The following is a 15,434-nucleotide window of genomic DNA, read 5'->3' as shown; positions in this document are numbered from 1 at the left end:
GAGAGAGAGAGAGAGAGAGGGGTTGAAGGGGGGGGGGGGGGGGGGGGGGGGGAAGAGTGCCATAATACTTGCTGTGCAGCTTTCGGCCAAGATCTGAGAACGCGCGCATTGATGGCAAAAATGGCCCCTTCGCGTGGGTTTGACATTTTTTTCCCCCAAATTGTTAGCGTCGATATGTACGTCGATACACGTGGAAAACTTTACCTTTCTACGCTAATATCCACGGGCATATCGATGCAGTTATCGATGCACATATCGACGGAGTGTAAGAACGTCGATATGGACGTGGAAAGGCACGGGCATCGATATGTAGGGAGTCGATAACTTTGGGTTATGTTGTAGTGTCTGTACAAAGCATAGGATGGAAAACGGACAACTGGTACCCTCTATGGAGACGAAGACGGTGTTACTACAGGGCTGTCACAAGTCATGAAGTTCTTGTAGAAAACAATCATTCTTTTGCAGCAGAAGCGTTTGGCTCAAGAGGAGAAGACTACATGTCTAAAGGTGGTAATGTATACCATCTCGTCATGGTTTACCTCTAACTACGCACCTAGAAGAATTGACACCTACAGTTGTCACTGCACAAATGAGTGACACACCACATGACACACAACAAGGCACAACATGGAAAGACACGGCACAAGTCTCGTGCACCACACCAGCACAAGACAAAGCACAAACACACCAAATTGCACAAACAGGGAATACGCCGGAAGTACTAGCTATGAAGATAGCACAACTTCAAAAAGAACTAGCTCGGTCTCAAGAGCTAAGCACAAGAAGTCATATCATCAGGCATTAAACAGATGCCATTATCAGATATGGAACCCTCTCGATGGGGGGAGTTCAAACTCAACAAAGAGACCCTATCTCTTCAAGAGTGGGATTAAGAAGTCCAGTTTTACAAGAAGCAGTGTCCTTTTTAGGAGCCCAAGTGGAATTTCAAGAAGCATTGGAAGATGCCGAGCCAGAGGAGAAAGACCATCGGAAATTCACAATGCCAAATGTAGAAGGTCATGTCAAGATGTCATTGTGGTCGACAAATATGGTAGGCACTATGAAATAGACGATGTGAAAAATATGGATGAGTTTATCATTTGTGGGCAACCTGTAAGTCATATACTTGGACCCCGTCCAAAAACACCATCCACGGAAATGGAAAACAAAGATTGGGTTCGATCTTCACCCTCCGTACAAACCTCGCCAAAATCAACTTGAAAACATAGCCCTAAGACTATGCAGAAGTCCCGCGTCAAAGACCATATGCTGGTGGAAGAATTAGCATTACGACTGCTAGAAAGCATGGATAGTGATTTGATCCTGTTGGGGCGGTCCGGGGCGGGCAACAAGAGAGGCGACCTCTAAACACCCCTCAAGGCTCCCGTGCTGCTCAATTGCGGCTGGGGCAACCACAAGCACAACGCAACAACAAACCCACAGCCAAACACAAACAAGATAGGGGCACCACCTAGTTATGGTATGCGAACTAGGACGCAAGAGAGATTTTGGCACAACCAAGAAGATGCACCACACAACACACACAAACAACCTCACACCAAGACACACACAAACTGGACCAGAGAGAGCTAGAGCAAAGGGAAGAGAGAGAGGAAAGGATCTTGCGTAATACCTTATTTGTGACTTGCAAATGGAGATGGTTCGTTATGATGCTATCGTAGAACTTGTATAAAACTCACTCAATGCTTAGTGATTGCTAAACATTGCCAAAACACACACACACACTGTCTTAGGGTGTGGGAGACCTCTCACCACAATACCCTCTTACAATGGACAAAAAACTGACAATGAAAAACACACTTAAACACTTTCTAAAATCAAGATCAACCGATAAAAACTCAAAACACACAAGTCACCTTGAATTCACCAAACCGTATTGCACAAATGGAAGGACGAAGATTTGACCGTCGAATCACGCCTTTGATGCACCAAACCTCAATTTATTGATGATGAAGGAGCATATACAATAGTGGTTTTGAGATTTGTGGAACTCACGCTCTCTCACTTGCAATGTGTAGCTTGAAGGCTTCTCTCACACCAAGAGTGAAGCTCACAAGTGGTTGCTACACCTAAGTCTCTCCTCACGCATAGAGTGTTGGGGTGCGTTGTGAGATGTTGGAGGTTGTTTTACAAGAAGGAGAGGGGCCTGTTTATAGGTTGGAGACCCCTCATTAAGATTATTGGAAATCCTAATTTACAAGCTAACAAATCAGGATTATGATTTTTTTGAATATCAAAACATTGCGGGCCTTCTTTGTCTGCTTGAGTCATGGGTGTGGGCTCAAAAGAAAGCATTATTGATGGTAGATAAGGTGAAAGTAAATTTTAAATAAGGGGAGAGAGAGAGAGAGAGAGAGAGAGAGAGAGAGAGAGAGAGAGAGAGTTACTCTACATGTCTTGAGGTGAGGTGTCTTTTATGGTTAGGTCAATGCTATTTTGTGTTAGTATGTAAGTCGTTAGTAATCACTAGAAAGTTAATGTTACATTTACAATGGGTAGAGTGAGTTGATTTGATGAAGGAAGAGGGGTGAATTAAAAGAGAATCATTGAGATGGTGAAGCTTTGAAGAAGCTTGAACTCACCCTTGTGTAGATTGTGAAAAAAATGACCGCTGGTCTTCTTCTTCTTCTTCGCTTCTTTACGCCGCCGCCACGGTTGACCACCACGATGAAAAGAGGATTTGTTGATGAAAAATCCTCAATTTGCAGAAGTTATCATGGTTAAGATGCTGAATTTTAGATATTTTAGGAGAGGTAAATGAAATTGTAACATAGAAGCAATAGAGAGAGACATGGAGAGGGTGTATGTATGTAGAGGTTCATAAAAGAACTATAGGGATGAGAGAGGAGGGTAATGGTGAAGAGGGTGGGAGAAGCCATGGAAATTGCAGGTTTGAGTGAGGGAAGGAGAGGGAGGGATGTGTAAGAGTGAGTAGGTGTGTGAAAGGGTGAGAGAAGACTAAGGGCTACTTGTGAGAAAAGTGGGCAGACTGGGGTCCACTCAAAAAATCATAGCTCACCGCTGGTAGCTCCAAAAATCATGAAAAAATTTCAGGTGATTATTTAGAGCGTGGGCTACATTTTCTCTTTTGACCACCGCTCCAAATTTGGAGTGGAGATAGGTGCCAAAATTCTCACCAAAAAGCCTGTTTTTTATGCCTGCAAAAGTCTTTTAGTGGCCCCCTCCTTTGTTGAATTTGTACAATGCATCCAAGAGTGAGCCCCTCCTTTGTCATATTATAATACAAAGCATTCAAGTTGCCCTTGACCCATGCATGGAGGAGGATTATTGGTGAAATAAGAAATATATACATGGTGGGACTAGTGTATGGACTATTCATGGACTTTAGCTCAATGAGCACATGGTGTTAGAATAATGAGTAAAAATAATAATAAAAATATGGAGGAGTTATGGATATGGAAAGATATTGGAATCATATGATATGGTCCCTCCTTGAATTATTTTGGGTGAAAGAGGAAAAGGTATGCAAGTAAATAATATAATAAAAGTAACCAATGAGTAGAAATCAATTTTTTGTTTTTACGAGGGTGAGGGTGAAAATGTGGGAGTGATTTGTATAAAGGAAAAATATGAGGTTAGAGTATGTACATATTGGCAAAAAATATAATTATGGTGTAAGAGGATGAAAGAAGGTGTACATAGGTTTAATAAAACACACACCTAAGTAGAAATATTTAAATAAAATACCAAAATAATTATAAAAAATCCCTATATTTAGGCCATATATACAATGAAATATTTACACACAAAGAGGCCATAATATACTTTTATTTTTTTATTTTTTTTATTTTTTTTTGGCTCACCTAGCCCAGTGACTAGCTAGCTGAGGGTTTTTTTAGAAGATATGGGAAAAGCCCCCTAACTCACACACGCCTATGTACAGTGAAATGGTAGGGATAGCCATAGCGTTTGGGTGAATTTGGTAGGGTGGAGTAACTTACTATGGCAATTATGGAGAGCCGAAAAACGGCTATCATTAGCCCTCCCCCAGGATGATGGTATATTCATGTACCATCATAGAGCATCTTTTCCAAAGAGAGTGCTTTAGAGTCCTTGACGAGATCTTCATTGTTTGGCCCCTCAGAATTTTGGCTGGAGTTACACTCATGCTTCATGTAACAATACTTACATGAGACAGCGGCCTTTGGACAGATCTTTGGTAGATCCTTTGGTAGAAGGCGACTCAAATAGGGCTTCAAGCGATACCCGTTTACCTTCCTGGAGTGCTCTTTACCATTCAAGTCCATAAGCTGATAGTAACTAGAATTGAAAGCCTTCTTGACTATGTATGGCCCTTGCCATCTAGTTTCAAACTTAGCATCAAAACGATTGTCAAGTCGATTGTCATACCTTAGCACAAGATCTCCTTCCTTGATGCCTTTGTCCTTCAGTTTCTTGTCGTGCGTTTCTTTCGCTTGTGTGGCTTTCCTCTTGTAGCACTCGTATGCTGCTTCTCTTTTCCACTCAAGCTCCACTAACGTAAGAAGTCGATCCATCCATACCTCTTGATCATCTTGCGCTCCTTTGCCATGAAGTCGCATTGTTGGAATGTTGAGCTCGATAGGTTGCAAAGCCTCTTGACCATAGACCAAGTGAAATGGTGTGAACTCCGTGGCTTCCCTATATGTGGTTCGATATGCCCACAAGGCACCATCCAAGAAGTCATCCCATAATTTTGTCTTGTTTTGCACCATCTTTCTAATGATTCCTGCAATGACACCATTAGCCCTCTCTACCAAACCATTTGATTGAGGATAGTAGGGTGTGCTATGCCGATGTAGAATGTGAAGCTCATTACAAACTTCTGTGAGCAAGCCCTTCCGAAATCCTGGACCATTATCAGAAACGATCTCCAAAGGTGTGCCAAATCTGCAACAAATGTGAGTGTACACAAACTTGCTAACTGTCCTCTCATTAACTCTTGCCACACTTTGAGCTTCCACCCACCTAGTCATATAGTCTACAGCCACTAGAATGTAGAGTTTACCATTTTTTGTCCTAGGCAGAGGACCCATAGCATCAATGCCCCACTTTTCAAAGGGTCCATTTGCAAGAACTATTTGCCTCGGGCCATGCACCAACCTTCTATTTCCATTTATCTGACAATTGTGACAGCTTTTACACCAATGTTGAACATCCACATGCAAGCTTGGCCAAACATACCCCGCAAGCAAAATCTTCTTCACAGTTCATTCTTGGGAAAAATGACCACCACATGCCCCTTCATGCAAACCTTTTAGAATGGCTGGAATTTCCTCGATAGTTGGTACTCTTCTGCACACTTGATCCTTCCCTTTTTGATAGAGGGAGCCTTCTAGGAAGAGATAGAAACCTGCCTTCTTCATGAGTCTCCTCTTCTTAGCCTTCGTGAAGTCTTGTGGAAACTCACCCTCCAAAATGTAGCCGATAATGGGAGCCAATAACTCCAATCCCTGGTATCTCGGTTGCTTGACAGCTGTTGCCACCATGATGACCTGCACTTCTCTCTCAACACATGTAACTGCTTGTTGTGCAAGTAAATCGGCATCTTTATTTTGTTTCCTCGGAATATGGTATAGTTGCACTTCTTCAAACTGATTAAACATCCTACGAATAGCATGAACTTTTGTCCTTAAGCTTTCATTCTTGCATGCCCAAATGCCTAAAATCTGTTTAACAATGAGAAGTGCATCTCCTTTTACCATGAGACGTTTTATCCCTTGGCCAATGCACATCTTCAAACCATGAAGTAGTGTGTCATATTCTGCTTCATTGTTGCTAGTTGAACCTGGTAGATTGACCTTCTCTTTCGTGACCACCTCTCCACTTGGGTTGAGCAACACTAGCCCTCCCCCTGCTTTCCCTGTGGCTCGTCGAAAAGCTCCATCAAAGAACAAGGTAAAAGCATTAGGAATACTTTTTGGTGGTGGCAATGGTAGGGTCTTTACTTGAGGCACCTTAATTTCCTTCTCATGTACCCTATAAGTGAAAATCCCTGCCAATTGTGCACCCACACTATCTTCTACCTTGAAAGAGTATTGGAACTGTTGCAACTCCATAATCCACTTTGAGATCCTAGTACTAAGATTCATTTGAGATGACACCCAAGGGAACAAATTTTCTGCAGTGAGAATTACAAAAGGTTTTGGTAGTAGGTAGGATCTAAACTTTCTCGCCGCAAACATGAGAGAAAGCATCATGAGTTCTGCTTCTGTGTAGTCTCTCTCCAAAGCATTCATGACCCTACTAGCAAAGTAGATGGGTCGCATCCTTGTACTGTGGGGATCTTGTTGTAGCAACACAGCACCAATTGTTTCCCTTCCAACACTAGAGCTAACAAAGAATGTGTACTCCCAACAAGGAGGCATGAGTGTTGGTAGCTCTGACAAAATGACTTTAATGTTACAAAAATACTCTTCAAGCTCATCAGACCATGCAAATTCTACTTGTTGTGTCAACTTTTGCAAAGGATGAAGCAACTCCGAGGCTAAGTGAATGAAGCGTGACATATACTTCACCTTCTGAATGAAAGAGATGACCTCCTTAAGAATCTTGGGTGATGGTAGCTCAATAAGAGCCTTTGCCTTTGAAGGATCCACTTCAATGCCTTTGTAAGAAACTTTATGACCAAGCAAGATTACTTCATCCTCACCTATATGGCACTTATCGGGGTTGAGTTGACCTCCCATGTCGTAGAGCTTCTTTAAACCTTCTTCTACCCTTTGTAGATGCAATGATTTTGAGCTATAAATACAGAAATCATCAATGAACACCCTAATTGACTTTCCAAAGAATGCTTGAAACACCATATTCATGAAGCGTTGGAAAGTTGCAGGAGCATTTGTTAGGCCAAATGGCATGACTCTAAAAGCATAACAACCCCAAGGAGTGATAAAGGTTGTTTTCAATTGATCCTCCAATGCGATACCTATTTGAAAGTAACCCGAGTAGCCATCACACACAGTGTACTTCTCATGACCAGCTACTTCATTTAGTATCTCATCCTGAAATGGGAGGGGAAAGTGATCTCTTTTTGTTGCCTCATTGAGTGGACGGTAATCCACACACACCCTCCACTTTTCGTTTTTCTTAGGAGTGACAACAACGGGAGAGACCCACTCTGAATTCTCCACTGGATAAATGAAACCTGCTGCTAGAAGCTTTCTTACCTCCTTGAGTAAAGCCTGCTCCTTGATGACTCCTAGCCTTCGTAGCTTCTGAGCCTTAGGTGTGGCCTCTGGCTTCAACTCAATTTTGTGTTGAACAGCATCAACTCCACGCACATCGGTGTAGTCTTTAGCGAAAAGCCTAGGAAACTTCCTTAGCACACATTTGAACTCCTCTCTTTCATCCTTTGTAAGTGTTGTTGATAGCATACCTTCCAGCATCCCTTCATCTTGAACACCTTTGTTCTCTTGAGGACCTACCTCCTCCAAGCCTTGACAAGAGGTCTCTTGGTTGCTTGGCTTAAACCTTACCCCCATGACTTCGATGGAAGACTCCTCTTCAGTAATGCTGCTGCTACTTTCTTCTTCTGAAGCGCTATCGGTCCAACCTTCTTCCGTCTCACTTTGAGATGATTCTTCATGGAGCTCCTCTTGGCGTTGCTCCTTCATGTCAAAGACAACCTTCTTATGATTGTCATTCCTGCAAATTAATTTCCCACTCTCGCAATCCTGCAAAGCTCGCATTTTCATTAGCCATGGTCTTCCTAGGATAAATGGATAACCACTTCCCTTGGTCGACATAACATAAAAATCCACTGCCTTCTTAATGCCAAAGGCCTCCACAAAAACACTTTTACAAATTCCTACACACCTAGCCTTGCTATTGTTTGCCATTTTCACTTTGATTTCAGGTGTCTCATGGATGTGCATGCCTAGTCTTTGCATGAGTCCCTCTGTCATGATGCAAATTTGTGCACCCCCATCCACTAGACCTTTCCTAACCAATCTCCCTTTGATGTAACAGTCTAGCACCGGTGTAATGTCCTCATTCATTTCAGCTTGTGCAATTTTTACAACAGGCACACTCTCTTTTACCTTTCTCCTAGTGCTAACTGCCCTTGTTAAATCCCTCCTAACTTGTGGACATAATGCAAGAAATTGAGGCCATGAAATATCAGGACCCTTACCTCTCATGTCTTCCAACAAGTTGTACGGAGCCATACCATGTCCAAGAGGGAAGTCTTGGAGGTTGATACGACGTCGAGTCCTTTCGGTTTCCTTGGTTTCCTTTGCCTTCTTGCCTTGTCCATGGTCACTCTGTGATGTAACTCCTTCTTTCTCTTTACCTTTTCGTTGGCCGCGCTTAATGCCATTGGCTTCCATGTCAACCTCATTTGAATTTGTCACCTCTACCACATGCACATTTGGATCTGGCAAAGGTGGAACTCCTTCTACCCCTTGTGGAGGTGGTCTTGGTCCATTTGGCCTTTGTAGAAGCCTTGGTTGTTGACTAGTTCCTTCGCCTGCATTCATCACTGGGTAATTCAAGTTAGGTCTCCCTGGCTCCCCACGGGGCCAAGGACAATTATACATCCCATGTCCAGACTCACCGCAATTCCAACATTGCAAGACTCTCCTAGGTCGTGGGTCTCGCTCTTCAGACTTCTTTGCTTGTCCCTTTGGACCTACGGCTTGTGCAAGGTGAATTGACAAGCTGCTTAAAGATTCATTTAACTTCTCAATTACTTCCGCCGTTACCTCAGGAAGCTCCTTAGATGTTGATGCTTGTGACTTACCTTTGGGTCTAAGACCTTCTATTGGAACCTCCCCCCTTAAGCACTTGAGTTTCCTATATTTCTCAGCAGGCCTAGTTTCAGCTGCATCAAAGGTAGCAGGTGCACCCGCCTCAACTTTTACCTTAAGGTCAGGAAAGAGTCCGGCTATGAACCTCTCCTTCTTTAGAAATTCTGCACCATCACCAGGGTTAGCAACATTTCGTATCAATAGAGCCCAAAGACGTAGAAACTCTTGCTTGTACAAGTAGTAGTCATCTAAGTCTTTTTGCTTATGAGAAACAATGTCTTGCCATAGTTTTTGAGTGTTTTGGGGATCAAAGAAGTATCTCTTAAAACGATTCAAAACTTCTGTGTAATTCCCCTTAACTTCCTCAGGCAAAGAGTCAAACCAAGTACTAGCATCTTTCCTAAGGACCACCTCAAACATTTCTACACGTTCTTGATCAGTTATTATCCTCTTGATACGGCAAGACATCTTGAAATTCGCTAAAAATAATTCAGCATCCTCTCCAGGCTCTCCAAAGAAAAGAGGATACCCAGACATTTGGCGTTGGCTTTCCATTGAATTGATTTCAAAGTGACACCCGTTTTTGTTTTTCTTTCTTAAAAAGATTTACACAATAATGTATCTAGCTTGCATTCTATTCTACAACAAAATAAAGATATTCACATCAAACGACCTGTGATAATCAATAAGAGGTAGGATAACAGGGTTTGGTGATGTGAGAATTTCTCCTACTCTTTGGGCACCAAACATGAACACCATACGTTGTTGAAAATGGATTTTCCTACTAATTGCAATGTTTATTCTAATGTGTGGAGTGAAATGAAAGGGGAAAACCTCTATTCCTGGGCCATTATCCATGGTCTATGCATGACCTAATGCTTAAAACAAAACAAAAATATAGATGTCCAAACTAAGGTCGTACCTAATGAGAGGCAAAATAAAAGGATTTACTGAAGCATTTATCTCGGCCAACCTAAGAGGACCTAAAATTCTACGAATGACACGTTGAAATTGCAACTTAGTACTAACAATTATGTGTACCTTTTGCCTTGCAATGGGAATGAAGGGATCATACAAATTTTCGTGATTCATGCAAACTACTTGACTATGCTAAAGGTTGATTCTACACAAAAATACACAAGCCGTCCTCAGTGGGGGCACCAAAATTGGGGCGGTCCGGGGCGGGCAACAAGAGCGGCGACCTCTAAACACCCCTCAAGGCTCCCGTGCTGCTCAATTGCGGCTGGGGCAACCACAAGCACAACGCAACAACAAACCCACAGCCAAACACAAACAAGATAGGGGCACCACCTAGTTATGGTATGCGAACTAGGACGCAAGAGAGATTTTGGCACAACCAAGAAGATGCACCACACAACACACACAAACAACCTCACACCAAGACACACACAAACTGGACCAGAGAGAGCTAGAGCAAAGGGAAGAGAGAGAGGAAAGGATCTTGCGTAATACCTTATTTGTGACTTGCAAATGGAGATGGTTCGTTATGATGCTATCGTAGAACTTGTATAAAACTCACTCAATGCTTAGTGATTGCTAAACATTGCCAAAACACACACACACACTGTCTTAGGGTGTGGGAGACCTCTCACCACAATACCCTCTTACAATGGACAAAAAACTGACAATGAAAAACACACTTAAACACTTTCTAAAATCAAGATCAACCGATAAAAACTCAAAACACACAAGTCACCTTGAATTCACCAAACCGTATTGCACAAATGGAAGGACGAAGATTTGACCGTCGAATCACGCCTTTGATGCACCAAACCTCAATTTATTGATGATGAAGGAGCATATACAATAGTGGTTTTGAGATTTGTGGAACTCACGCTCTCTCACTTGCAATGTGTAGCTTGAAGGCTTCTCTCACACCAAGAGTGAAGCTCACAAGTGGTTGCTACACCTAAGTCTCTCCTCACGCATAGAGTGTTGGGGTGCGTTGTGAGATGTTGGAGGTTGTTTTACAAGAAGGAGAGGGGCCTGTTTATAGGTTGGAGACCCCTCATTAAGATTATTGGAAATCCTAATTTACAAGCTAACAAATCAGGATTATGATTTTTTTGAATATCAAAACATTGCGGGCCTTCTTTGTCTGCTTGAGTCATGGGTGTGGGCTCAAAAGAAAGCATTATTGATGGTAGATAAGGTGAAAGTAAATTTTAAAGAAGGGGAGAGAGAGAGAGAGAGAGAGAGAGAGAGAGAGAGAGAGAGAGAGAGAGTTACTATACATGTCTTGAGGTGAGGTGTCTTTTATGGTTAGGTCAATGCTATTTTGTGTTAGTATGTAAGTCGTTAGTAATCACTAGAAAGTTAATGTTACATTTACAATGGGTAGAGTGAGTTGATTTGATGAAGGAAGAGGGGTGAATTAAAAGAGAATCATTGAGATGGTGAAGCTTTGAAGAAGCTTGAACTCACCCTTGTGTAGATTGTGAAAAAAATGACCGCTGGTCTTCTTCTTCTTCTTCGCTTCTTTACGCCGCCGCCACGGTTGACCACCACGATGAAAAGAGGATTTGTTGATGAAAAATCCTCAATTTGCAGAAGTTATCATGGTTAAGATGCTGAATTTTAGATATTTTAGGAGAGGTAAATGAAATTGTAACATAGAAGCAATAGAGAGAGACATGGAGAGGGTGTATGTATGTAGAGGTTCATAAAAGAACTATAGGGATGAGAGAGGAGGGTAATGGTGAAGAGGGTGGGAGAAGCCATGGAAATTGCAGGTTTGAGTGAGGGAAGGAGAGGGAGGGATGTGTAAGAGTGAGTAGGTGTGTGAAAGGGTGAGAGAAGACTAAGGGCTACTTGTGAGAAAAGTGGGCAGACTAGGGTCTACTCAAAAAATCATAGCTCACCGCTGGTAGCTCCAAAAATCATGAAAAACTTTGAGGTGATTATTCAGAGCATGGGCTACATTTTCTCTTTTGACCACCGCTCCAAATTCGGAGTGGAGATAGGTGCCAAAATTCTCACCAAAAAGCCTGTTTTTTATGCCTGCAAAAGTCTTTTAGTGGCCCCCTCCTTTGTTGAATTTGTACAATGCATCCAAGAGTGAGCCCCTCCTTTGTCATATTATAATACAAAGCATTCAAGTTGCCCTTGACCCATGCATGGAGGAGGATTATTGGTGAAATAAGAAATATATACATGGTGGGACTAGTGTATGGACTATTCATGGACTTTAGCTCAATGAGCACATGGTGTTAGAATAATGAGTAAAAATAATAATAAAAATATGGAGGAGTTATGGATATGGAAAGATATTGGAATCATATGATATGGTCCCTCCTTGAATTATTTTGGGTGAAAAAGGAAAAGGTATGCAAGTAAATAATATAATAAAAGTAACCAATGAGTAGAAATCAATTTTTTGTTTTTACGAGGGTGAGGGTGAAAATGTGGGAGTGATTTGTATAAAGGAAAAATATGAGGTTAGAGTATGTACATATTGGCAAAAAATATAATTATGGTGTAAGAGGATGAAAGAAGGTGTACATAGGTTTAATAAAACACACACCTAAGTAGAAATATTTAAATAAAATACCAAAATAATTATAAAAAATCCCTATATTTAGGCCATATATACAATGAAATATTTACACACAAAGAGGCCATAATATACTTTTATTTTTTTATTTTTTTTATTTTTTTTTGGCTCACCTAGCCCAGTGACTAGCTAGCTGAGGGTTTTTTTAGAAGATATGGGAAAAGCCCCCTAACTCACACACGCCTATGTACAGTGAAATGGTAGGGATAGCCATAGCGTTTGGGTGAATTTGGTAGGGTGGAGTAACTTACTATGGCAATTATGGAGAGCCGAAAAACGGCTATCACTGTATACAAGCAATAATGGAAGCTATTTTCAGCTTCTCAAGGACAAGACAATGGAGGATAAAGAGACGAAGCCAGTGGATACACCTAAGTCACTTGTAATCTATAGGTTCATGCATGCAAAGAAGAGGTCATATATGTATCGAGATACCATAGGAAATCATTATCAATAGTACTATGGAGAGCTGCCTCGTCCAAAGAATGCAAATGCTAAGATAGAGGCATATTGCAACCAGTGTGCCATCAGTCATTTAATCAAGGACTGCCCAACAAAGCTCTACCTGGAAAAGAAGAAGCAACAAGCCAAAAGAAAAGTTCACACAGTGACAACAAGGGAATGGAAGCAAGAATCCCCAATGAGATCTCCGAAAAAGAAGCAGATCTTGTCGTAGAGCACAAAAGATAGGCTCAAGACACAGTTACTTGAAGTCAAGGGTGTCAACTACATTATCATAGAGAATCAGGCTTTCAAAAAAGATCAATTGAATCAGCTGATTCAAGATCACTTAAAGAACCTTAGTGAGGACAAATCAAAGCATCCACAAGGTGATGAAGATGAAGCTCGCAATTCAAGGTTCGAGAGCAAAAGAAGCCAAGATTTTGAAGATGGTAAGTCAACCCAAGAAGAGGTGGCAGAGGTAACATCAAATCTTAGTGCCATGTCACAAGCGGAAGGCGTGCAAGAAAAGTCAACGAATGAAGCTGAAATTCCACAAGGAAATTCCTCTACTTTGGAATCTGCAGTGGTGGTTAAAGAAATCAAAGACCAGCAGAAGCTAAAAGACGATGTAGCTGAAGTCTTAGAACCTACCGAAGAACAGGAAATGACCGACTCCAAGATTGACTACCAAGGACAAGCAATGCAGGATATGAATGAATATTTTCAAACAGAGACTCTACAAGAACCAATGGAGCAATGTGAACCAAAGGCCACAGCGACCGTTGCATCAGAAGAAGAGAGTCAACCTCAACATCCTGCTACACTAGCTTCAAAAGATTTCCAAGAAGAAAAGTCACCATTGAATGACCTTCAACTGCTAGAAGAAGTAAATAGTGATAGAGAGATTCTGAAATCAAGAATCAAGGTGTCACAGTCAGAAACTAGCAATGAAGACCAACAAGCAGCTCAGGCTATAGACCTTCCCCAAAGCTAAAGATCAGAAGATAGTAAGCACTTGGGACATGCTACAACCAGTCAAATGACAAAGAACTTCAACATACAAGAGGATGACAAAGCTTCCAAGGCACAAAAGTCCAAGACAAGTACCAAAAGCAAAGAGGAAATCAGTTACTTGGCAGCCAACAAGAAGATTAAATTCTCGTTGGATGTGCATGAAAAAATGAAGTCCAATTTCACAGAAGAGATAGATTCAACTGCCATGACGAATGTCATGTTTTATGGGCTATGGTTACTTCTAGATAAGCCGGAGTTGTATGAAATTCAGGTAAAGGTTTCCATATCACATGGAATGGAGGTCACAAGTTTGGGGATTGCAGAAGCCACCCTTAAACTACGGTCAAAGGTCATTAAAGACAAATTCATAGTGGTGGATTCATAAAAAATGAGCACACATTTGATTTTGTCCAAGAAATGGGCAAAGACAGTTGAAGAAGAACCTGGATTTTCAACAATGGTCATCACAACTAGCTCTCAAGAAAGTCAGCCTACGACCGCTCCAAGATGATCGGCGGCTACTGACAACGGAAAAGCTAAAGTTAGCACACAAATGTCCTACCAACACATGCATCCTCTTCAATCAAAGTCTTCAGTCGAACCCACTCAGGTTCAAGATAATGCTTCTACATCAACGGTCAATACGCTTCCATGCCCAAGGCAGACTCCAAAGAAAGTTTTTCAACCAAAATACCCTACATTGCGAGATCATTGTCAACAAAAATCTTCAAAGGTCTACATCAAAGCTGAAGAAATCAAAGTCAAGGACCAAATATGGGTAGATGATCGTAGCCAACACATGGAAGGGGCACACATAGGTTGGATAGCCTCCCAATACAGACTAGAAGAGCAAGGCTATTATGAAGGTCACAAGGAAATTTGGTTACCAAAACCAAACATCTCAGCTTATACAGTAAATAAACTCTTCAAAAAGCGACCTCAACAACAACAAGGCTCATATTCCTCTCGCCAAAGGAGACCAACCAACAAGGCCCGTCACAAGTACATAGGAAATTTCAAATCAAACTGGCCTTCACAACATCATCGGACTTCATCGGTACAAAATCCCACAAATGACACTCTTGTACATCTCAAGATGACATCACAAACATCACGGGAAGTGCCATCTACAATTCTTCAAGCACAAGGTTACTATCAAGGAAATCACTAGTATACTGGTCATAAGTGGTTTTTTAAAGAAAAACTCCCCAAAAAAACAACCTTCCCCCCCCACCCTCCCATGGTTGCATAATAAAGGTCCCCCTTTTTTGCCATACCATTAGAAACTGCCTCATAAGGGGACTTGGCCCCCGCTTAACCAAAGCGTGAAGTGAAATCATTACATTGGATAGGCGGCCCGTGTCCACTCTCTATCACCTTCCCCAGGCAATGGCGCCTACAGGCTCGCGCAGTTGAGGGCGGCCGATTGCATTCAACCTGCTGGCTCTGGGAGCGTGCATGACATCCTATATATACTGAGGTGAGGGCATACTCTGGCCGTCACTTAGCCCTGGAGTAGGTCTTTCTTTCTGCTCATTTTTTTGCTACTGTCTGAACTTGCTAAAATGGATCTTGTAGCTCAAGTAACACAGGTACATTACTACAAAGCTTCGGTTTTTGTTTAAGTGTTG

This window comes from Adiantum capillus-veneris, chromosome 13 (assembly GCF_014529385.1).
Source record: "Adiantum capillus-veneris isolate H3 chromosome 13, ASM1452938v2, whole genome shotgun sequence".
NCBI classification, from domain to species: domain Eukaryota; kingdom Viridiplantae; phylum Streptophyta; class Polypodiopsida; order Polypodiales; family Pteridaceae; genus Adiantum; species Adiantum capillus-veneris.
Note: the sequence above shows the minus strand (reverse complement) of the source record.